The following is a 26,593-nucleotide window of genomic DNA, read 5'->3' on the forward strand; positions in this document are numbered from 1 at the left end:
AATACTGTGCAGTGCACATTTGCCTGCCTGTGTCTTTCCAATTCTGTCTTCCTAGGTTATAGGTCCAGGAATGGGCTGGCTGGATCATACGGGAGCTCAATGTTTACCTTTTAAAGTCCCCTCCATTCTGTTCTCATTAGTGGCTCTTTCCAGGTTACGTCCCTCTTAAAGTTCGCGGTATGCATTTCTCCACAACACCTTCAGCATTTACTGTTTATAGATTTCTTGCTGATGGTGATTCTGACTGGTGTGAGCTGATACCAATTTGTGGTTGAATTTGCATGTGTGTCATATTCCGTTGAAATTGACCTTTAAGGCATGTCCGTTTTATTTTTCAAACTGTGATTACAGCTTAGTTCTTCAAAGTGTTTGCTTCAAGTATGTGTCACATTTTAAAATGTTTTGGCCATTACTTCCCTCAAGACATTTTGAGGGCACGTTTCACTTACAGCCCTGCAGTACTTGTTCATATGAAGTGACCATTAGCACAGGCTTTACAGCTGCTTTTGCAGGTAACGGCCAGAGGGCGGCATCCTTTCTACGTTCCCCACTCTGGTAACTAGGGAAACAGACCTCTCGGCCAGCGGTGTTCCTCGCTTATAAATTAGAGTGGAATGTGCCCGGGTAAACCCACAGAAGCTGATATCTCCTTCCTTTTGTTTGTTTTTTAAATTTAATTTATAGTTTTTATTGGAGAAATATTCCATTGTGGACATGGACCACTTCTTCTTGGTTCCTTCCTCTGATGATGGACATTTTCATTGCTTCCAAGTGATGGCTATAGTAAATATTGCTGGAGTGCAGGATTGCCAGCCTGTGACTTTTCGATTCTCATTTTCTCAGGAGACAGGCCCAGCAGTGGGTGTGATTGATGGACTGGTAGCTCAATGTTTCCCTTTTCAAAGCACCTCCATTGTGTTTTCATTAGTGGCTCTTACCACATGGCCCTTAGAACCGAGGGTACGCATTTCTCCACAATCCCTTCAGCATTTATTGTTTGCACCGTTTTCGCTAATGGCCATTCTGACTGCTGTGAGCTGATAGGTTTTTCTAATTTGGGTTTGCATGTCTTTAAAAATTCCTAAAATTCAACATTTTTCCACGCCTTTTCCTTTCTGTGAAAAAAAAACAGAAAAAAGTATGAGTACCATATACATCTTGAAATTGTCTTCTTGGAAGGTTGCCCTCTTTTGAATTTATTACTCGATTTTCGACCCCAGGCCTTTTTTGGAGGGCAGGTGTCATTTACAGAACTGCAACGTTGGTGAATATTTAGGGACCTTTAGCAATGGGTTTAAAGCTGCTGTTAAGGGAAACGGCCACAAGGAGGCAGCATTTCTCCGTTGTCAAATCTGGGTACTAGGGCAGCAGAGTCTTTCTGGAAGTCGTGTTCCTAGGTTGTAAATTAGAATGGAATGTGCTAGGAGAAACCCCCATTAGTGTATGTCTCATTACTACTTTTGTTTAAATTTTTTAATTGGGGTATAGATTAGAATATTATTTGTCCTAGGTTTACAATATCTGGTTCATTTGTACATTATATATGTCTATGCATGTACAGATCCTCTTCCCATGTAAAATATTACAGAGTGTTCCGTAGACCTCCCTTGCTATATGGTCGGTCTTTTTGATATACGTATATGATATGAATTTGTATCCATATAGTAACACTGATGTTAATTGATCCATTCCCCCCACCTTTCCTTTTAGATGAGCATAGTTTGTTTTCTAAGTCTGTGAGTGTCTTTCTCTGTGGAAATAGGTTCATTTGTGTCAGTTATTAGATAACGCCTATAAGTGATATCATAGGATAGAGGTCTTTTGCTTTCCGACTTACCTCATGTCTTGTGATTATCTCCAGGCTCATCTGTGGTGCCTCAAAGAGCAGTGTTTCATTGTTTTCCATGGCTAAGATTCCATCGTGTACATGGACCACTACTTTTTATCCATTCACCTGTTGATGGACATTTTGGTAGCTTCACTGTCTTGGCTATTGTGAATAAGGCTGCAGTGCAGCTTTTGCAGCCTGTGTCTTCTCGATTCTGGTCTTCTCAGGTGACAGACCCAGTGGTTCACCTGCTGGATTGAATGGTACCTCAATTTTTCCTTTTCAACGCAGCTCCTTTCTGTTCTCATTATTGGCTGTTACCCTTTCACATCTCACCAGCAAGTAGAGGGTACAGAGTTCTCTAAAACGCCTGCAGCCTTTATTGTTTGTAGACCTTTTGCTGATGGTCAGTCGACTGGGGAGAGTTGAAACCTTTTTGTAGATTAGATTGCATGAGTCTAATACTTCCTGAGGTTGAGCTTTTATCCATTTTCCTTTTCTTTAAAGAGAGTGAGTAGAACTTACCACCTCATACAATCTTCCTGAAAGATTTGCCTGTTTTGGATTTTTTTGTTCATTCCCCACCTCAGCACAATTTTGGAGGGCAGGTGTCCTTTACTGCCCCAAGTCCTTGTGACTGTTCAGTGACCATTAGCTGTGGGTTTAAAGCCGCTCTTGTGGGAAACGGCCGCAAGGCGGCAGCATTTCTCCTTTACCAAATCTGGTTACTAGGGCAACAGAGCCTTAATGGAAGTCGTGTTGTAGGTTGTAAATTAGAATGGAATGTGCCAGGAAAAAGCCCTTTATGTTTATGGCTCATTACTTCTTATGCGTATTTTTAACTCTTTTTTATTTTTTAATCACAGCAAATTTGATTACAACGTTTTGTTTATTCTAGGTGTGCAAGATGTGGTTCTTTCACAAATATACATATATCTATTATTCGTCGGATCCTTTTTCCATGTAGATTATGACAGAATATTGGGTAGTCCTCTCTTGGTATTCCGTAGGTATTTGGTGATTATATATTTCACATGTGTTTGTATATCTCTGTTAACCCCAATGTCGGAATGTATCTACTCCTCACACCTTTCCATTTGGTGAACCATAAGTTTAATGAACCTGTGATTGCCCTTCTCTGTGGAAATATCTTCATTGGTATCGAATTTTAGGTAACACCTATAAGTGATATGATAGGACCTGTGTCTTTCGCTTTCTCACTTACCACAAGTTGCGTGATTACTTCTAGACTCACCTATGGTGCTGCAAATGGCATTGTTTCATTCTTTCGCTAACTAATATTCCATCTCGACATGTAGCAGTTCTTCCTGGTCCACCCATCTGTTGGTGGACTTTTTGGTTACTTCCATATCTTGGCTATTGTAATACTGTGCAGTGCACATTTGCCTGCCTGTGTCTTTCCAATTCTGTCTTCCTAGGTTATAGGTCCAGGAATGGGCTGGCTGGATCATACGGGAGCTCAATGTTTACCTTTTAAAGTCCCCTCCATTCTGTTCTCATTAGTGGCTCTTTCCAGGTTACGTCCCTCTTAAAGTTCGCGGTATGCATTTCTCCACAACACCTTCAGCATTTACTGTTTATAGATTTCTTGCTGATGGTGATTCTGACTGGTGTGAGCTGATACCAATTTGTGGTTGAATTTGCATGTGTGTCATATTCCGTTGAAATTGACCTTTAAGGCATGTCCGTTTTATTTTTCAAACTGTGATTACAGCTTAGTTCTTCAAAGTGTTTGCTTCAAGTATGTGTCACATTTTAAAATGTTTTGGCCATTACTTCCCTCAAGACATTTTGAGGGCACGTTTCACTTACAGCCCTGCAGTACTTGTTCATATGAAGTGACCATTAGCACAGGCTTTACAGCTGCTTTTGCAGGTAACGGCCAGAGGGCGGCATCCTTTCTACGTTCCCCACTCTGGTAACTAGGGAAACAGACCTCCCGGCCAGCGGTGTTCCTCGCTTATAAATTAGAGTGGAATGTGCCCGGGTAAACCCACAGAAGCTGATATCTCCTTCCTTTTGTTTGTTTTTTAAATTTAATTTATAGTTTTTATTGGAGAAATATTCCATTGTGGACATGGACCACTTCTTCTTGGTTCCTTCCTCTGATGATGGACATTTTCATTGCTTCCAAGTGATGGCTATAGTAAATATTGCTGGAGTGCAGGATTGCCAGCCTGTGACTTTTCGATTCTCATTTTCTCAGGAGACAGGCCCAGCAGTGGGTGTGATTGATGGACTGGTAGCTCAATGTTTCCCTTTTCAAAGCACCTCCATTGTGTTTTCATTAGTGGCTCTTACCACATGGCCCTTAGAACCGAGGGTACGCATTTCTCCACAATCCCTTCAGCATTTATTGTTTGCACCGTTTTCGCTAATGGCCATTCTGACTGCTGTGAGCTGATAGGTTTTTCTAATTTGGGTTTGCATGTCTTTAAAAATTCCTAAAATTCAACATTTTTCCACGCCTTTTCCTTTCTGTGAAAAAAAAACAGAAAAAAGTATGAGTACCATATACGTCTTGAAATTGTCTTCTTGGAAGGTTGCCCTCTTTTGAATTTATTACTCGATTTTCGACCCCAGGCCTTTTTTGGAGGGCAGGTGTCATTTACAGAACTGCAACGTTGGTGAATATTTAGGGACCTTTAGCAATGGGTTTAAAGCTGCTGTTAAGGGAAACGGCCACAAGGAGGCAGCATTTCTCCGTTGTCAAATCTGGGTACTAGGGCAGCAGAGTCTTTCTGGAAGTCGTGTTCCTAGGTTGTAAATTAGAATGGAATGTGCTAGGAGAAACCCCCATTAGTGTATGTCTCATTACTTCTTTTGTTTAAATTTTTTAATTGGGGTATAGATTAGAATATTATTTGTCCTAGGTTTACAATATCTGGTTCATTTGTACATTATATATGTCTATGCATGTACAGATCCTCTTCCCATGTAAAATATTACAGAGTGTTCCGTAGACCTCCCTTGCTATATGGTCGGTCTTTTTGATATACGTATATGATATGAATTTGTATCCATATAGTAACACTGATGTTAATTGATCCATTCCCCCCACCTTTCCTTTTAGATGAGCATAGTTTGTTTTCTAAGTCTGTGAGTGTCTTTCTCTGTGGAAATAGGTTCATTTGTGTCAGTTATTAGATAACGCCTATAAGTGATATCATAGGATAGAGGTCTTTTGCTTTCCGACTTACCTCATGTCTTGTGATTATCTCCAGGCTCATCTGTGGTGCCTCAAAGAGCAGTGTTTCATTGTTTTCCATGGCTAAGATTCCATCGTGTACATGGACCACTACTTTTTATCCATTCACCTGTTGATGGACATTTTGGTAGCTTCACTGTCTTGGCTATTGTGAATAAGGCTGCAGTGCAGCTTTTGCAGCCTGTGTCTTCTCGATTCTGGTCTTCTCAGGTGACAGACCCAGTGGTTCACCTGCTGGATTGAATGGTACCTCAATTTTTCCTTTTCAACGCAGCTCCTTTCTGTTCTCATTATTGGCTGTTACCCTTTCACATCTCACCAGCAAGTAGAGGGTACAGAGTTCTCTAAAACGCCTGCAGCCTTTATTGTTTGTAGATCTTTTGCTGATGGTCAGTCGACTGGGGAGAGTTGAAACCTTTTTGTAGATTAGATTGCATGAGTCTAATACTTCCTGAGGTTGAGCTTTTATCCATTTTCCTTTTCTTTAAAGAGAGTGAGTAGAACTTACCACCTCATACTATCTTCCTGAAAGATTTGCCTGTTTTGGATTTTTTTGTTCATTCCCCACCTCAGCACAATTTTGGAGGGCAGGTGTCCTTTACTGCCCCAAGTCCTTGTGACTGTTCAGTGACCATTAGCTGTGGGTTTAAAGCCGCTCTTGTGGGAAACGGCCGCAAGGCGGCAGCATTTCTCCTTTACCAAATCTGGTTACTAGGGCAACAGAGCCTTAATGGAAGTCGTGTTGTAGGTTGTAAATTAGAATGGAATGTGCCAGGAAAAAGCCCTTTATGTTTATGGCTCATTACTTCTTATGCGTATTTTTAACTCTTTTTTATTTTTTATCACAGCAAATTTGATTACAACGTTTTGTTTATTCTAGGTGTGCAAGATGTGGTTCTTTCACAAATATACATATATCTATTATTCGTCGGATCCTTTTTCCATGTAGATTATGACAGAATATTGGGTAGTCCTCTCTTGGTATTCCGTAGGTATTTGGTGATTATATATTTCACATGTGTTTGTATATCTCTGTCAACCCCAATGTCGGAATGTATCTACTCCTCACACCTTTCCATTTGGTGAACCATAAGTTTAATGAACCTGTGATTGCCCTTCTCTGTGGAAATATCTTCATTGGTATCGAATTTTAGGTAACACCTATAAGTGATATGATAGGACCTGTGTCTTTCGCTTTCTCACTTACCACAAGTTGCGTGATTACTTCTAGACTCACCTATGGTGCTGCAAATGGCATTGTTTCATTCTTTCGCTAACTAATATTCCATCTCGACATGTAGCAGTTCTTCCTGGTCCACCCATCTGTTGGTGAACTTTTTGGTTACTTCCATATCTTGGCTATTGTAATACTGTGCAGTGCACATTTGCCTGCCTGTGTCTTTCCAATTCTGTCTTCCTAGGTTATAGGTCCAGGAATGGGCTGGCTGGATCATACGGGAGCTCAATGTTTACCTTTTAAAGTCCCCTCCATTCTGTTCTCATTAGTGGCTCTTTCCAGGTTACGTCCCTCTTAAAGTTCGCGGTATGCATTTCTCCACAACACCTTCAGCATTTACTGTTTATAGATTTCTTGCTGATGGTGATTCTGACTGGTGTGAGCTGATACCAATTTGTGGTTGAATTTGCATGTGTGTCATATTCCGTTGAAATTGACCTTTAAGGCATGTCCGTTTTATTTTTCAAACTGTGATTACAGCTTAGTTCTTCAAAGTGTTTGCTTCAAGTATGTGTCACATTTTAAAATGTTTTGGCCATTACTTCCCTCAAGACATTTTGAGGGCACGTTTCACTTACAGCCCTGCAGTACTTGTTCATATGAAGTGACCATTAGCACAGGCTTTACAGCTGCTTTTGCAGGTAACGGCCAGAGGGCGGCATCCTTTCTACGTTCCCCACTCTGGTAACTAGGGAAACAGACCTCCCGGCCAGCGGTGTTCCTCGCTTATAAATTAGAGTGGAATGTGCCCGGGTAAACCCACAGAAGCTGATATCTCCTTCCTTTTGTTTGTTTTTTAAATTTAATTTATAGTTTTTATTGGAGAAATATTCCATTGTGGACATGGACCACTTCTTCTTGGTTCCTTCCTCTGATGATGGACATTTTCATTGCTTCCAAGTGATGGCTATAGTAAATATTGCTGGAGTGCAGGATTGCCAGCCTGTGACTTTTCGATTCTCATTTTCTCAGGAGACAGGCCCAGCAGTGGGTGTGATTGATGGACTGGTAGCTCAATGTTTCCCTTTTCAAAGCACCTCCATTGTGTTTTCATTAGTGGCTCTTACCACATGGCCCTTAGAACCGAGGGTACGCATTTCTCCACAATCCCTTCAGCATTTATTGTTTGCACCGTTTTCGCTAATGGCCATTCTGACTGCTGTGAGCTGATAGGTTTTTCTAATTTGGGTTTGCATGTCTTTAAAAATTCCTAAAATTCAACATTTTTCCACGCCTTTTCCTTTCTGTGAAAAAAAAACAGAAAAAAGTATGAGTACCATATACATCTTGAAATTGTCTTCTTGGAAGGTTGCCCTCTTTTGAATTTATTACTCGATTTTCGACCCCAGGCCTTTTTTGGAGGGCAGGTGTCATTTACAGAACTGCAACGTTGGTGAATATTTAGGGACCTTTAGCAATGGGTTTAAAGCTGCTGTTAAGGGAAACGGCCACAAGGAGGCAGCATTTCTCCGTTGTCAAATCTGGGTACTAGGGCAGCAGAGTCTTTCTGGAAGTCGTGTTCCTAGGTTGTAAATTAGAATGGAATGTGCTAGGAGAAACCCCCATTAGTGTATGTCTCATTACTTCTTTTGTTTAAATTTTTTAATTGGGGTATAGATTAGAATATTATTTGTCCTAGGTTTACAATATCTGGTTCATTTGTACATTATATATGTCTATGCATGTACAGATCCTCTTCCCATGTAAAATATTACAGAGTGTTCCGTAGACCTCCCTTGCTATATGGTCGGTCTTTTTGATATACGTATATGATATGAATTTGTATCCATATAGTAACACTGATGTTAATTGATCCATTCCCCCCACCTTTCCTTTTAGATGAGCATAGTTTGTTTTCTAAGTCTGTGAGTGTCTTTCTCTGTGGAAATAGGTTCATTTGTGTCAGTTATTAGATAACGCCTATAAGTGATATCATAGGATAGAGGTCTTTTGCTTTCCGACTTACCTCATGTCTTGTGATTATCTCCAGGCTCATCTGTGGTGCCTCAAAGAGCAGTGTTTCATTGTTTTCCATGGCTAAGATTCCATCGTGTACATGGACCACTACTTTTTATCCATTCACCTGTTGATGGACATTTTGGTAGCTTCACTGTCTTGGCTATTGTGAATAAGGCTGCAGTGCAGCTTTTGCAGCCTGTGTCTTCTCGATTCTGGTCTTCTCAGGTGACAGACCCAGTGGTTCACCTGCTGGATTGAATGGTACCTCAATTTTTACTTTTCAACGCAGCTCCTTTCTGTTCTCATTATTGGCTGTTACCCTTTCACATCTCACCAGCAAGTAGAGGGTACAGAGTTCTCTAAAACGCCTGCAGCCTTTATTGTTTGTAGATCTTTTGCTGATGGCCAGTCGACTGGGGAGAGTTGAAACCTTTTTGTAGATTAGATTGCATGAGTCTAATACTTCCTGAGGTTGAGCTTTTATCCATTTTCCTTTTCTTTAAAGAGAGTGAGTAGAACTTACCACCTCATACTATCTTCCTGAAAGATTTGCCTGTTTTGGATTTTTTTGTTCATTCCCCACCTCAGCACAATTTTGGAGGGCAGGTGTCCTTTACTGCCCCAAGTCCTTGTGACTGTTCAGTGACCATTAGCTGTGGGTTTAAAGCCGCTCTTGTGGGAAACGGCCGCAAGGCGGCAGCATTTCTCCTTTACCAAATCTGGTTACTAGGGCAACAGAGCCTTAATGGAAGTCGTGTTGTAGGTTGTAAATTAGAATGGAATGTGCCAGGAAAAAGCCCTTTATGTTTATGGCTCATTACTTCTTATGCGTATTTTTAACTCTTTTTTATTTTTTATCACAGCAAATTTGATTACAACGTTTTGTTTATTCTAGGTGTGCAAGATGTGGTTCTTTCACAAATATACATATATCTATTATTCGTCAGATCCTTTTTCCATGTAGATTATGACAGAATATTGGGTAGTCCTCTCTTGGTATTCCGTAGGTATTTGGTGATTATATATTTCACATGTGTTTGTATATCTCTGTCAACCCCAATGTCGTAATGTATCTACTCCTCACACCTTTCCATTTGGTGAACCATAAGTTTAATGAACCTGTGATTGCCCTTCTCTGTGGAAATATCTTCATTGGTATCGAATTTTAGGTAACACCTATAAGTGATATGATAGGACCTGTGTCTTTCGCTTTCTCACTTACCACAAGTTGCGTGATTACTTCTAGACTCACCTATGGTGCTGCAAATGGCATTGTTTCATTCTTTCGCTAACTAATATTCCATCTCGACATGTAGCAGTTCTTCCTGGTCCACCCATCTGTTGGTGAACTTTTTGGTTACTTCCATATCTTGGCTATTGTAATACTGTGCAGTGCACATTTGCCTGCCTGTGTCTTTCCAATTCTGTCTTCCTAGGTTATAGGTCCAGGAATGGGCTGGCTGGATCATACGGGAGCTCAATGTTTACCTTTTAAAGTCCCCTCCATTCTGTTCTCATTAGTGGCTCTTTCCAGGTTACGTCCCTCTTAAAGTTCGCGGTATGCATTTCTCCACAACACCTTCAGCATTTACTGTTTATAGATTTCTTGCTGATGGTGATTCTGACTGGTGTGAGCTGATACCAATTTGTGGTTGAATTTGCATGTGTGTCATATTCCGTTGAAATTGACCTTTAAGGCATGTCCGTTTTATTTTTCAAACTGTGATTACAGCTTAGTTCTTCAAAGTGTTTGCTTCAAGTATGTGTCACATTTTAAAATGTTTTGGCCATTACTTCCCTCAAGACATTTTGAGGGCACGTTTCACTTACAGCCCTGCAGTACTTGTTCATATGAAGTGACCATTAGCACAGGCTTTACAGCTGCTTTTGCAGGTAACGGCCAGAGGGCGGCATCCTTTCTACGTTCCCCACTCTGGTAACTAGGGAAACAGACCTCCCGGCCAGCGGTGTTCCTCGCTTATAAATTAGAGTGGAATGTGCCCGGGTAAACCCACAGAAGCTGATATCTCCTTCCTTTTGTTTGTTTTTTAAATTTAATTTATAGTTTTTATTGGAGAAATATTCCATTGTGGACATGGACCACTTCTTCTTGGTTCCTTCCTCTGATGATGGACATTTTCATTGCTTCCAAGTGATGGCTATAGTAAATATTGCTGGAGTGCAGGATTGCCAGCCTGTGACTTTTTGATTCTCATTTTCTCAGGAGACAGGCCCAGCAGTGGGTGTGATTGATGGACTGGTAGCTCAATGTTTCCCTTTTCAAAGCACCTCCATTGTGTTTTCATTAGTGGCTCTTACCACATGGCCCTTAGAACCGAGGGTACGCATTTCTCCACAATCCCTTCAGCATTTATTGTTTGCACCGTTTTCGCTAATGGCCATTCTGACTGCTGTGAGCTGATAGGTTTTTCTAATTTGGGTTTGCATGTCTTTAAAAATTCCTAAAATTCAACATTTTTCCACGCCTTTTCCTTTCTGTGAAAAAAAAACAGAAAAAAGTATGAGTACCATATACGTCTTGAAATTGTCTTCTTGGAAGGTTGCCCTCTTTTGAATTTATTACTCGATTTTCGACCCCAGGCCTTTTTTGGAGGGCAGGTGTCATTTACAGAACTGCAACGTTGGTGAATATTTAGGGACCTTTAGCAATGGGTTTAAAGCTGCTGTTAAGGGAAACGGCCACAAGGAGGCAGCATTTCTCCGTTGTCAAATCTGGGTACTAGGGCAGCAGAGTCTTTCTGGAAGTCGTGTTCCTAGGTTGTAAATTAGAATGGAATGTGCTAGGAGAAACCCCCATTAGTGTATGTCTCATTACTTCTTTTGTTTAAATTTTTTAATTGGGGTATAGATTAGAATATTATTTGTCCTAGGTTTACAATATCTGGTTCATTTGTACATTATATATGTCTATGCATGTACAGATCCTCTTCCCATGTAAAATATTACAGAGTGTTCCGTAGACCTCCCTTGCTATAGGGTCGGTCTTTTTGATATACGTATATGATATGAATTTGTATCCATATAGTAACACTGATGTTAATTGATCCATTCCCCCCACCTTTCCTTTTAGATGAGCATAGTTTGTTTTCTAAGTCTGTGAGTGTCTTTCTCTGTGGAAATAGGTTCATTTGTGTCAGTTATTAGATAACGCCTATAAGTGATATCATAGGATAGAGGTCTTTTGCTTTCCGACTTACCTCATGTCTTGTGATTATCTCCAGGCTCATCTGTGGTGCCTCAAAGAGCAGTGTTTCATTGTTTTCCATGGCTAAGATTCCATCGTGTACATGGACCACTACTTTTTATCCATTCACCTGTTGATGGACATTTTGGTAGCTTCACTGTCTTGGCTATTGTGAATAAGGCTGCAGTGCAGCTTTTGCAGCCTGTGTCTTCTCGATTCTGGTCTTCTCAGGTGACAGACCCAGTGGTTCACCTGCTGGATTGAATGGTACCTCAATTTTTCCTTTTCAACGCAGCTCCTTCCTGTTCTCATTATTGGCTGTTACCCTTTCACATCTCACCAGCAAGTAGAGGGTACAGAGTTCTCTAAAACGCCTGCAGCCTTTATTGTTTGTAGACCTTTTGCTGATGGTCAGTCGACTGGGGAGAGTTGAAACCTTTTTGTAGATTAGATTGCATGAGTCTAATACTTCCTGAGGTTGAGCTTTTATCCATTTTCCTTTTCTTTAAAGAGAGTGAGTAGAACTTACCACCTCATACTATCTTCCTGAAAGATTTGCCTGTTTTGGATTTTTTTGTTCATTCCCCACCTCAGCACAATTTTGGAGGGCAGGTGTCCTTTACTGCCCCAAGTCCTTGTGACTGTTCAGTGACCATTAGCTGTGGGTTTAAAGCCGCTCTTGTGGGAAACGGCCGCAAGGCGGCAGCATTTCTCCTTTACCAAATCTGGTTACTAGGGCAACAGAGCCTTAATGGAAATCGTGTTGTAGGTTGTAAATTAGAATGGAATGTGCCAGGAAAAAGCCCTTTATGTTTATGGCTCATTACTTCTTATGCGTATTTTTAACTCTTTTTTATTTTTTAATCACAGCAAATTTGATTACAACGTTTTGTTTATTCTAGGTGTGCAAGATGTGGTTCTTTCACAAATATACATATATCTATTATTCGTCGGATCCTTTTTCCATGTAGATTATGACAGAATATTGGGTAGTCCTCTCTTGGTATTCCGTAGGTATTTGGTGATTATATATTTCACATGTGTTTGTATATCTCTGTCAACCCCAATGTCGGAATGTATCTACTCCTCACACCTTTCCATTTGGTGAACCATAAGTTTAATGAACCTGTGATTGCCCTTCTCTGTGGAAATATCTTCATTGGTATCGAATTTTAGGTAACACCTATAAGTGATATGATAGGACCTGTGTCTTTCGCTTTCTCACTTACCACAAGTTGCGTGATTACTTCTAGACTCACCTATGGTGCTGCAAATGGCATTGTTTCATTCTTTCGCTAACTAATATTCCATCTCGACATGTAGCAGTTCTTCCTGGTCCACCCATCTGTTGGTGGACTTTTTGGTTACTTCCATATCTTGGCTATTGTAATACTGTGCAGTGCACATTTGCCTGCCTGTGTCTTTCCAATTCTGTCTTCCTAGGTTATAGGTCCAGGAATGGGCTGGCTGGATCATACGGGAGCTCAATGTTTACCTTTTAAAGTCCCCTCCATTCTGTTCTCATTAGTGGCTCTTTCCAGGTTACGTCCCTCTTAAAGTTCGCGGTATGCATTTCTCCACAACACCTTCAGCATTTACTGTTTATAGATTTCTTGCTGATGGTGATTCTGACTGGTGTGAGCTGATACCAATTTGTGGTTGAATTTGCATGTGTGTCGTATTCCGTTGAAATTGACCTTTAAGGCATGTCCGTTTTATTTTTCAAACTGTGATTACAGCTTAGTTCTTCAAAGTGTTTGCTTCAAGTATGTGTCACATTTTAAAATGTTTTGGCCATTACTTCCCTCAAGACATTTTGAGGGCACGTTTCACTTACAGCCCTGCAGTACTTGTTCATATGAAGTGACCATTAGCACAGGCTTTACAGCTGCTTTTGCAGGTAACGGCCAGAGGGCGGCATCCTTTCTACGTTCCCCACTCTGGTAACTAGGGAAACAGACCTCCCGGCCAGCGGTGTTCCTCGCTTATAAATTAGAGTGGAATGTGCCCGGGTAAACCCACAGAAGCTGATATCTCCTTCCTTTTGTTTGTTTTTTAAATTTAATTTATAGTTTTTATTGGAGAAATATTCCATTGTGGACATGGACCACTTCTTCTTGGTTCCTTCCTCTGATGATGGACATTTTCATTGCTTCCAAGTGATGGCTATAGTAAATATTGCTGGAGTGCAGGATTGCCAGCCTGTGACTTTTTGATTCTCATTTTCTCAGGAGACAGGCCCAGCAGTGGGTGTGATTGATGGACTGGTAGCTCAATGTTTCCCTTTTCAAAGCACCTCCATTGTGTTTTCATTAGTGGCTCTTACCACATGGCCCTTAGAACCGAGGGTACGCATTTCTCCACAATCCCTTCAGCATTTATTGTTTGCACCGTTTTCGCTAATGGCCATTCTGACTGCTGTGAGCTGATAGGTTTTTCTAATTTGGGTTTGCATGTCTTTAAAAATTCCTAAAATTCAACATTTTTCCACGCCTTTTCCTTTCTGTGAAAAAAAAACAGAAAAAAGTATGAGTACCATATACGTCTTGAAATTGTCTTCTTGGAAGGTTGCCCTCTTTTGAATTTATTACTCGATTTTCGACCCCAGGCCTTTTTTGGAGGGCAGGTGTCATTTACAGAACTGCAACGTTGGTGAATATTTAGGGACCTTTAGCAATGGGTTTAAAGCTGCTGTTAAGGGAAACGGCCACAAGGAGGCAGCATTTCTCCGTTGTCAAATCTGGGTACTAGGGCAGCAGAGTCTTTCTGGAAGTCGTGTTCCTAGGTTGTAAATTAGAATGGAATGTGCTAGGAGAAACCCCCATTAGTGTATGTCTCATTACTTCTTTTGTTTAAATTTTTTAATTGGGGTATAGATTAGAATATTATTTGTCCTAGGTTTACAATATCTGGTTCATTTGTACATTATATATGTCTATGCATGTACAGATCCTCTTCCCATGTAAAATATTACAGAGTGTTCCGTACACCTCCCTTGCTATATGGTCGGTCTTTTTGATATACGTATATGATATGAATTTGTATCCATATAGTAACACTGATGTTAATTGATCCATTCCCCCCACCTTTCCTTTTAGATGAGCATAGTTTGTTTTCTAAGTCTGTGAGTGTCTTTCTCTGTGGAAATAGGTTCATTTGTGTCAGTTATTAGATAACGCCTATAAGTGATATCATAGGATAGAGGTCTTTTGCTTTCCGACTTACCTCATGTCTTGTGATTATCTCCAGGCTCATCTGTGGTGCCTCAAAGAGCAGTGTTTCATTGTTTTCCATGGCTAAGATTCCATCGTGTACATGGACCACTACTTTTTATCCATTCACCTGTTGATGGACATTTTGGTAGCTTCACTGTCTTGGCTATTGTGAATAAGGCTGCAGTGCAGCTTTTGCAGCCTGTGTCTTCTCGATTCTGGTCTTCTCAGGTGACAGACCCAGTGGTTCACCTGCTGGGTTGAATGGTACCTCAATTTTTCCTTTTCAACGCAGCTCCTTTCTGTTCTCATTATTGGCTGTTACCCTTTCACATCTCACCAGCAAGTAGAGGGTACAGAGTTCTCTAAAACGCCTGCAGCCTTTATTGTTTGTAGACCTTTTGCTGATGGTCAGTCGACTGGGGAGAGTTGAAACCTTTTTGTAGATTAGATTGCATGAGTCTAATACTTCCTGAGGTTGAGCTTTTATCCATTTTCCTTTTCTTTAAAGAGAGTGAGTAGAACTTACCACCTCATACTATCTTCCTGAAAGATTTGCCTGTTTTGGATTTTTTTGTTCATTCCCCACCTCAGCACAATTTTGGAGGGCAGGTGTCCTTTACTGCCCCAAGTCCTTGTGACTGTTCAGTGACCATTAGCTGTGGGTTTAAAGCCGCTCTTGTGGGAAACGGCCGCAAGGCGGCAGCATTTCTCCTTTACCAAATCTGGTTACTAGGGCAACAGAGCCTTAATGGAAATCGTGTTGTAGGTTGTAAATTAGAATGGATTGTGCCAGGAAAAAGCCCTTTATGTTTATGGCTCATTACTTCTTATGCGTATTTTTAACTCTTTTTTATTTTTTAATCACAGCAAATTTGATTACAACGTTTTGTTTATTCTAGGTGTGCAAGATGTGGTTCTTTCACAAATATACATATATCTATTATTCGTCGGATCCTTTTTCCATGTAGATTATGACAGAATATTGGGTAGTCCTCTCTTGGTATTCCGTAGGTATTTGGTGATTATATATTTCACATGTGTTTGTATATCTCTGTCAACCCCAATGTCGGAATGTATCAACTCCTCACACCTTTCCATTTGGTGAACCATAAGTTTAATGAACCTGTGATTGCCCTTCTCTGTGGAAATATCTTCATTGGTATCGAATTTTAGGTAACACCTATAAGTGATATGATAGGACCTGTGTCTTTCGCTTTCTCACTTACCACAAGTTGCGTGATTACTTCTAGACTCACCTATGGTGCTGCAAATGGCATTGTTTCATTCTTTCGCTAACTAATATTCCATCTCGACATGTAGCAGTTCTTCCTGGTCCACCCATCTGTTGGTGGACTTTTTGGTTACTTCCATATCTTGGCTATTGTAATACTGTGCAGTGCACATTTGCCTGCCTGTGTCTTTCCAATTCTGTCTTCCTAGGTTATAGGTCCAGGAATGGGCTGGCTGGATCATACGGGAGCTCAATGTTTACCTTTTAAAGTCCCCTCCATTCTGTTCTCATTAGTGGCTCTTTCCAGGTTACGTCCCTCTTAAAGTTCACGGTATGCATTTCTCCACAACACCTTCAGCATTTACTGTTTATAGATTTCTTGCTGATGGTGATTCTGACTGGTGTGAGCTGATACCAATTTGTGGTTGAATTTGCATGTGTGTCGTATTCCGTTGAAATTGACCTTTAAGGCATGTCCGTTTTATTTTTCAAACTGTGATTACAGCTTAGTTCTTCAAAGTGTTTGCTTCAAGTATGTGTCACATTTTAAAATGTTTTGGCCATTACTTCCCTCAAGACATTTTGAGGGCACGTTTCACTTACAGCCCTGCAGTACTTGTTCATATGAAGTGACCATTAGCACAGGCTTTACAGCTGCTTTTGCAGGTAACGGCCAGAGGGCGGCATCCTTTCTACGTTCCCCACTCTGGTAACTAGGGAAACAGACCTCCCGGCCAGCGGTGTTCCTCGCTGATAAATTAGAGTGGAATGTGCCCGGGTAAACCCACAGAAGCTGATATCTCCTTCCTTTTGTTTGTTTTTTAAATTTAATTTATAGTTTTTATTGGAGAAATATTCCATTGTGGACATGGACCACTTCTTCTTGGTTCCTTCCTCTGATGATGGACATTTTCATTGCTTCCAAGTGATGGCTATAGTAAATATTGCTGGAGTGCAGGATTGCCAGCCTGTGACTTTTTGATTCTCATTTTCTCAGGAGACAGGCCCAGCAGTGGGTGTGATTGATGGACTGGTAGCTCAATGTTTCCCTTTTCAAAGCACCTCCATTGTGTTTTCATTAGTGGCTCTTACCACATGGCCCTTAGAACCGAGGGTACGCATTTCTCCACAATCCCTTCAGCATTTATTGTTTGCACCGTTTTCGCTAATGGCCATTCTGACTGCTGTGAGCTGATAGGTTTTTCTAATTTGGGTTTGCATGTCTTTAAAAATTCCTAAAATTCAACATTTTTCCACGCCTTTTCCTTTCTGTGAAAAAAAAACAGAAAAAAGTATGAGTACCATATACGTCTTGAAATTGTCTTCTTGGAAGGTTGCCCTCTTTTGAATTTATTACTCGATTTTCGACCCCAGGCCTTTTTTGGAGGGCAGGTGTCATTTACAGAACTGCAACGTTGGTGAATATTTAGGGACCTTTAGCAATGGGTTTAAAGCTGCTGTTAAGGGAAACGGCCACAAGGAGGCAGCATTTCTCCGTTGTCAAATCTGGGTACTAGGGCAGCAGAGTCTTTCTGGAAGTCGTGTTCCTAGGTTGTAAATTAGAATGGAATGTGCTAGGAGAAACCCCCATTAGTGTATGTCTCATTACTTCTTTTGTTTAAATTTTTTAATTGGGGTATAGATTAGAATATTATTTGTCCTAGGTTTACAATATCTGGTTCATTTGTACATTATATATGTCTATGCATGTACAGATCCTCTTCCCATGTAAAATATTACAGAGTGTTCCGTAGACCTCCCTTGCTATATGGTCGGTCTTTTTGATATACGTATATGATATGAATTTGTATCCATATAGTAACACTGATGTTAATTGATCCATTCCCCCCACCTTTCCTTTTAGATGAGCATAGTTTGTTTTCTAAGTCTGTGAGTGTCTTTCTCTGTGGAAATAGGTTCATTTGTGTCAGTTATTAGATAACGCCTATAAGTGATATCATAGGATAGAGGTCTTTTGCTTTCCGACTTACCTCATGTCTTGTGATTATCTCCAGGCTCATCTGTGGTGCCTCAAAGAGCAGTGTTTCATTGTTTTCCATGGCTAAGATTCCATCGTGTACATGGACCACTACTTTTTATCCATTCACCTGTTGATGGACATTTTGGTAGCTTCACTGTCTTGGCTATTGTGAATAAGGCTGCAGTGCAGCTTTTGCAGCCTGTGTCTTCTCGATTCTGGTCTTCTCAGGTGACAGACCCAGTGGTTCACCTGCTGGGTTGAATGGTACCTCAATTTTTCCTTTTCAACGCAGCTCCTTTCTGTTCTCATTATTGGCTGTTACCCTTTCACATCTCACCAGCAAGTAGAGGGTACAGAGTTCTCTAAAACGCCTGCAGCCTTTATTGTTTGTAGACCTTTTGCTGATGGTCAGTAGACTGGGGAGAGTTGAAACCTTCTTGTAGATTAGATTGCATGAGTCTAATACTTCCTGAGGTTGAGCTTTTATCCATTTTCCTTTTCTTTAAAGAGAGTGAGTAGAACTTACCACCTCATACTATCTTCCTGAAAGATTTGCCTGTTTTGGATTTTTTTGTTCATTCCCCACCTCAGCACAATTTTGGAGGGCAGGTGTCCTTTACTGCCCCAAGTCCTTGTGACTGTTCAGTGACCATTAGCTGTGGGTTTAAAGCCGCTCTTGTGGGAAACGGCCCCAAGGCGGCAGCATTTCTCCTTTACCAAATCTGGTTACTAGGGCAACAGAGCCTTAATGGAAGTCGTGTTGTAGGTTGTAAATTAGAATGGAATGTGCCAGGAAAAAGCCCTTTATGTTTATGGCTCATTACTTCTTATGCGTATTTTTAACTCTTTTTTATTTTTTAATCACAGCAAATTTGATTACAACGTTTTGTTTATTCTAGGTGTGCAAGATGTGGTTCTTTCACAAATATACATATATCTATTATTCGTCGGATCCTTTTTCCATGTAGATTATGACAGAATATTGGGTAGTCCTCTCTTGGTATTCCGTAGGTATTTGGTGATTATATATTTCACATGTGTTTGTATATCTCTGTCAACCCCAATGTCGGAATGTATCTACTCCTCACACCTTTCCATTTGGTGAACCATAAGTTTAATGAACCTGTGATTGCCCTTCTCTGTGGAAATATCTTCATTGGTATCGAATTTTAGGTAACACCTATAAGTGATATGATAGGACCTGTGTCTTTCGCTTTCTCACTTACCACAAGTTGCGTGATTACTTCTAGACTCACCTATGGTGCTGCAAATGGCACTGTTTCATTCTTTCGCTAACTAATATTCCATCTCGACATGTAGCAGTTCTTCCTGGTCCACCCATCTGTTGGTGGACTTTTTGGTTACTTCCATATCTTGGCTATTGTAATACTGTGCAGTGCACATTTGTCTGCCTGTGTCTTTCCAATTCTGTCTTCCAAGGTTATAGGTCCAGGAATGGGCCGGCTGGATCATACGGGAGCTCAATGTTTACCTTTTAAAGGCCCCTCCATTCTGTTCTCATTAGTGGCTCTTTCCAGGTTATGTCCCTCTTAAAGTTCACGGTATGCATTTCTCCACAACACCTTCAGCATTTACTGTTTATAGATTTCTTGCTGATGGCGATTCTGACTGGTGTGAGCTGATACCAATTTGTGGTTGAATTTGCATGTGTGTCATATTCCGTTGAAATTGGCCTGTAAGGCATGTCCGTTTTATTTTTCAAACTGTGATTACAGCTTAGTTCTTCAAAGTGTTTGCTTCAAGTATGTGTCACATTTTAAAATGTTTTGGCCATTACTTCCCTCAAGACATTTTGAGGGCAGGTTTCACTTACAGCCCTGCAGTACTTGTTCATATGAAGTGACCATTAGCACAGGCTTTACAGCTGCTTTTGCAGGTAACGGCCAGAGGGCGGCATCCTTTCTACGATCCCCACTCTGGTAACTAGGGAAACAGACCTCCCGGCCAGCGGTGTTCCTCGCTGATAAATTAGAGTGGAATGTGCCCGGGTAAACCCACAGAAGCTGATATCTCCTTCCTTTTGTTTGTTTTTTTAAATTTAATTTATAGTTTTTATTGGAGAAATATTCCATTGTGTACATGGACCACTTCTTCTTGGTTCCTTCCTCTGATGATGGACATTTTCATTGCTTCCAAGTGATGGCTATAGTAAATATTGCTGGAGTGCAGGATTGCCAGCCTGTGACTTTTTGATTCTCATTGTCTCAGGAGATAGGCCCAGCAGTGGGTGTGATTGATGGACTGGTAGCTCAATGTTTCCCTTTTCAAAGCACCTCCATTGTGTTTTCATTAGTGGCTCTTACCACATGGCCCTTAGAACCGAGGGTACGCATTTCTCCACAATCCCTTCAGCATTTATTGTTTGCACCGTTTTCGCTAATGGCCATTCTGACTGCTGTGAGCTGATAGGTTTTTCTAATTTGGGTTTGCATGTCTTTAAAAATTCCTAAAATTCAACATTTTCCCACGCCTTTTCCTTTCTGTGAAAAAAAAACAGAAAAAAGTATGAGTACCATATACGTCTTGAATTTGTCTTCTTGGAAGGTTGCCCTCTTTTGAATTTATTACTCGATTTTCGACCCCAGGCCTTTTTTGGAGGGCAGGTGTCATTTACAGAACTGCAACGTTGGTGAATATTTAGGGACCTTTAGCAATGGGTTTAAAGCTGCTGTTAAGGGAAACGGCCACAAGGAGGCAGCATTTCTCCGTTGTCAAATCTGGGTACTAGGGCAGCAGAGTCTTTCTGGAAGTCGTGTTCCTAGGTTGTAAATTAGAATGGAATGTGCTAGGAGAAACCCCCATTAGTGTATGTCTCATTACTTCTTTTTTTTTAAATTTTTTAATTGGGGTATAGATTAGAATATTATTTGTCCTAGGTTTACAATATCTGGTTCATTTGTACATTATATATGTCTATGCATGTACAGATCCTCTTCCCAGGTAAAATATTACAGAGTGTTCCGTAGACCTCCCTTGCTATAGGGTCGGTCTTTTTGATATACGTATATGATATGAATTTGTATCCATATAGTAACACTGATGTTAATTGATCCATTCCCCCCCACCTTTCCTTTTAGATGAGCATAGTTTGTTTTCTAAGTCTGTGAGTGTCTTTCTCTGTGGAAATAGGTTCATTTGTGTCAGTTATTAGATAACGCCTATAAGTGATATCATAGGATAGAGGTCTTTTGCTTTCCGACTTACCTCATGTCTTGTGATTATCTCCAGGCTCATCTGTGGTGCCTCAAAGAGCAGTGTTTCATTGTTTTCCATGGCTAAGATTCCATCGTGTACATGGACCACTACTTTTTATCCATTCACCTGTTGATGGACATTTTGGTAGCTTCACTGTCTTGGCTATTGTGAATAAGGCTGCAGTGCAGCTTTTGCAGCCTGTGTCTTCTCGATTCTGGTCTTCTCAGGTGACAGACCCAGTGGTTCACCTGCTGGATTGAATGGTACCTCAATTTTTCCTTTTCAACGCAGCTCCTTTCTGTTCTCATTATTGGCTGCTACCCTTTCACATCTCACCAGCAAGTAGAGGGTACAGAGTTCTCTAAAACGCCTGCAGCCTTTATTGTTTGTAGACCTTTTGCTGATGGTCAGTCGACTGGGGAGAGTTGAAACCTTTTTGTAGATTAGATTGCATGAGTCTAATACTTCCTGAGGTTGAGCTTTTATCCATTTTCCTTTTCTTTAAAGAGAGTGAGTAGAACTTACCACCTCATACTATCTTCCTGAAAGATTTGCCTGTTTTGAATTTTTTTGTTCATTCCCCACCTCAGCACAATTTTGGAGGGCAGGTGTCCTTTACTGCCCCAAGTCCTTGTGAATGTTCAGTGACCATTAGCTGTGGGTTTAAAGCCGCTCTTGTGGGAAACGGCCGCAAGGCGGCAGCATTTCTCCTTTACCAAATCTGGTTACTAGGGCAACAGAGCCTTAATGGAAGTCGTGTTGTAGGTTGTAAATTAGAATGGAATGTGCCGGGAAAAAGCCCTTTATGGTTATGGCTCATTACTTCTTATGCGTATTTTTAACTCTTTTTTATTTTTTATCACAGCAAATTTGATTACAACGTTTTGTTTATTCTAGGTGTGCAAGATGTGGTTCTTTCACAAATATACATATATCTATTATTCGTCGGATCCTTTTTCCATGTAGATTATGAGAGAATATTGAGTAGTCCTCTCTTGGTATTCCGTAGGTATTTGGTGATTATATATTTCACATGTGTTTGTATATCTCTGTTAACCCCAATGTCGTAATGTATCTACTCCTCACACCTTTCCATTTGGTGAACCATAAGTTTAATGAACCTGTGATTGCCCTTCTCTGTGGAAATATCTTCATTGGTATCGAATTTTAGGTAACACCTATAAGTGATATGATAGGACCTGTGTCTTTCGCTTTCTCACTTACCACAAGTTGCGTGATTACTTCTAGACTCACCTATGGTACTGCAAATGGCACTGTTTCATTCTTTCGCTAACTAATATTCCATCTCGACATGTAGCAGTTCTTCCTGGTCCACCCATCTGTTGGTGGACTTTTTGGTTACTTCCATACCTTGGCTATTGTAATACTGTGCAGTGCACATTTGTCTGCCTGTGTCTTTCCAATTCTGTCTTCCTAGGTTATAGGTCCAGGAATGGGCCGGCTGGATCATACGGGAGCTCAATGTTTACCTTTTAAAGGCCCCTCCATTCTGTTCTCATTAGTGGCTCTTTCCAGGTTATGTCCCTCTTAAAGTTCACGGTATGCATTTCTCCACAACACCTTCAGCATTTACTGTTTATAGATTTCTTGCTGATGGCGATTCTGACTGGTGTGAGCTGATACCAATTTGTGGTTGAATCTGCATGTGTGTCATATTCCGTTGAAATTGGCCTGTAAGGCATGTCCGTTTTATTTTTCAAACTGTGATTACAGCTTAGTTCTTCAAAGTGTTTGCTTCAAGTATGTGTCACATTTTAAAATGTTTTGGCCATTACTTCCCTCAAGACATTTTGAGGGCACGTTTCACTTACAGCCCTGCAGTACTTGTTCATATGAAGTGACCATTAGCACAGGCTTTACAGCTGCTTTTGCAGGTAACGGCCAGAGGGCGGCATCCTTTCTACGATCCCCACTCTGGTAACTAGGGAAACAGACCTCCCGGCCAGCGGTGTTCCTCGCTGATAAATTAGAGTGGAATGTGCCCGGGTAAACCCACAGAAGCTGATATCTCCTTCCTTTTGTTTGTTTTTTAAATTTAATTTATAGTTTTTATTGGAGAAATATTCCATTGTGGACATGGACCACTTCTTCTTGGTTCCTTCCTCTGATGATGGACATTTTCATTGCTTCCAAGTGATGGCTATAGTAAATATTGCTGGAGTGCAGGATTGCCAGCCTGTGACTTTTTGATTCTCATTTTCTCAGGAGATAGGCCCAGCAGTGGGTGTGATTGATGGACTGGTAGCTCAATGTTTCCCTTTTCAAAGCACCTCCATTGTGTTTTCATTAGTGGCTCTTACCACATGGCCCTTAGAACCGAGGGTACGCATTTCTCCACAATCCCTTCAGCATTTATTGTTTGCACCGTTTTCGCTAATGGCTATTCTGACTGCTGTGAGCTGATAGGTTTTTCTAATTTGGGTTTGCATGTCTTTAAAAATTCCTAAAATTCAACATTTTTCCACGCCTTTTCCTTTCTGTGAAAAAAAAACAGAAAAAAGTATGAGTACCATATACGTCTTGAAATTGTCTTCTTGGAAGGTTGCCCTCTTTTGAATTTATTACTCGATTTTCGACCCCAGGCCTTTTTTGGAGGGCAGGTGTCATTTACAGAACTGCAACGTTGGTGAATATTTAGGGACCTTTAGCAATGGGTTTAAAGCTGCTGTTAAGGGAAACGGCCACAAGGAGGCAGCATTTCTCCGTTGTCAAATCTGGGTACTAGGGCAGCAGAGTCTTTCTGGAAGTCGTGTTCCTAGGTTGTAAATTAGAATGGAATGTGCTAGGAGAAACCCCCATTAGTGTATGTCTCATTACTTCTTTTTTTTTAAATTTTTTAATTGGGGTATAGATTAGAATATTATTTGTCCTAGGTTTACAATATCTGGTTCATTTGTACATTATATATGTCTATGCATGTACAGATCCTCTTCCCATGTAAAATATTACAGAGTGTTCCGTAGACCTCCCTTGCTATATGGTCGGTCTTTTTGATATACGTATATGATATGAATTTGTATCCATATAGTAACACTGATGTTAATTGATCCATTCCCCCCACCTTTCCTTTTAGATGAGCATAGTTTGTTTTCTAAGTCTGTGAGTGTCTTTCTCTGTGGAAATAGGTTCATTTGTGTCAGTTATTAGATAACGCCTATAAGTGATATCATAGGATAGAGGTCTTTTGCTTTCCGACTTACCTCATGTCTTGTGATTATCTCCAGGCTCATCTGTGGTGCCTCAAAGAGCAGTGTTTCATTGTTTTCCATGGCTAAGATTCCATCGTGTACATGGACCACTACTTTTTATCCATTCACCTGTTGATGGACATTTTGGTAGCTTCACTGTCTTGGCTATTGTGAATAAGGCTGCAGTGCAGCTTTTGCAGCCTGTGTCTTCTCGATTCTGGTCTTCTCAGGTGACAGACCCAGTGGTTCACCTGCTGGATTGAATGGTACCTCAATTTTTCCTTTTCAACGCAGCTCCTTTCTGTTCTCATTATTGGCTGTTACCCTTTCACATCTCACCAGCAAGTAGAGGGTACAGAGTTCTCTAAAACGCCTGCAGCCTTTATTGTTTGTAGACCTTTTGCTGATGGTCAGTCAACTGGGGAGAGTTGAAACCTTTTTGTAGATTAGATTGCATGAGTCTAATACTTCCTGAGGTTGAGCTTTTATCCATTTTCCTTTTCTTTAAAGAGAGTGAGTAGAACTTACCACCTCATACTATCTTCCTGAAAGATTTGCCTGTTTTGGATTTTTTTGTTCATTCCCCACCTCAGCACAATTTTGGAGGGCAGGTGTCCTTTACTGCCCCAAGTCCTTGTGACTGTTCAGTGACCATTAGCTGTGGGTTTAAAGCCGCTCTTGTGGGACACGGCCGCAAGGCGGCAGCATTTCTCCTTTACCAAATCTGGTTACTAGGGCAACAGAGCCTTAATGGAAGTCGTGTTGTAGGTTGTAAATTAGAATGGAATGTGCCAGGAAAAAGCCCTTTATGTTTATGGCTCATTACTTCTTATGCGTATTTTTAACTCTTTTTTATTTTTTATCACAGCAAATTTGATTACAACGTTTTGTTTATTCTAGGTGTGCAAGATGTGGTTCTTTCACAAATATACATATATCTATTATTCGTCGGATCCTTTTTCCATGTAGATTATGACAGAATATTGGGTAGTCCTCTCTTGGTATTCCGTAGGTATTTGGTGATTATATATTTCACATGTGTTTGTATATCTCTGTTAACCCCAATGTCGGAATGTATCTACTCCTCACACCTTTCCATTTGGTGAACCATAAGTTTAATGAACCTGTGATTGCCCTTCTCTGTGGAAATATCTTCATTGATATCGAATTTTAGGTAACACCTATAAGTGATATGATAGGACCTGTGTCTTTCGCTTTCTCACTTACCACAAGTTGCGTGATTACTTCTAGACTCACCTATGGTGCTGCAAATGGCATTGTTTCATTCTTTCGCTAACTAATATTCCATCTCGACATGTAGCAGTTCTTCCTGGTCCACCCATCTGTTGGTGGACTTTTTGGTTACTTCCATATCTTGGCTATTGTAATACTGTGCAGTGCACATTTGCCTGCCTGTGTCTTTCCAATTCTGTCTTCCTAGGTTATAGGTCCAGGAATGGGCTGGCTGGATCATACGGGAGCTCAATGTTTACCTTTTAAAGTCCCCTCCATTCTGTTCTCATTAGTGGCTCTTTCCAGGTTACGTCCCTCTTAAAGTTCACGGTATGCATTTCTCCACAACACCTTCAGCATTTACTGTTTATAGATTTCTTGCTGATGGTGATTCTGACTGGTGTGAGCTGATACCAATTTGTGGTTGAATTTGCATGTGTGTCATATTCCGTTGAAATTGACCTTTAAGGCATGTCCGTTTTATTTTTCAAACTGTGATTACAGCTTAGTTCTTCAAAGTGTTTGCTTCAAGTATGTGTCACATTTTAAAATGTTTTGGCCATTACTTCCCTCAAGACATTTTGAGGGCACGTTTCACTTACAGCCCTGCAGTACTTGTTCATATGAAGTGACCATTAGCACAGGCTTTACAGCTGCTTTTGCAGGTAACGGCCAGAGGGCGGCATCCTTTCTACGTTCCCCACTCTGGTAACTAGGGAAACAGACCTCCCGGCCAGCGGTGTTCCTCGCTTATAAATTAGAGTGGAATGTGCCCGGGTAAACCCACAGAAGCTGATATCTCCTTCCTTTTGTTTGTTTTTTAAATTTAATTTATAGTTTTTATTGGAGAAATATTCCATTGTGGACATGGACCACTTCTTCTTGGTTCCTTCCTCTGATGATGGACATTTTCATTGCTTCCAAGTGATGGCTATAGTAAATATTGCTGGAGTGCAGGATTGCCAGCCTGTGACTTTTTGATTCTCATTTTCTCAGGAGACAGGCCCAGCAGTGGGTGTGATTGATGGACTGGTAGCTCAATGTTTCCCT

Source organism: Eubalaena glacialis, chromosome 5 (genome assembly GCF_028564815.1).
Source record: "Eubalaena glacialis isolate mEubGla1 chromosome 5, mEubGla1.1.hap2.+ XY, whole genome shotgun sequence".
Taxonomy (NCBI): domain Eukaryota; kingdom Metazoa; phylum Chordata; class Mammalia; order Artiodactyla; family Balaenidae; genus Eubalaena; species Eubalaena glacialis.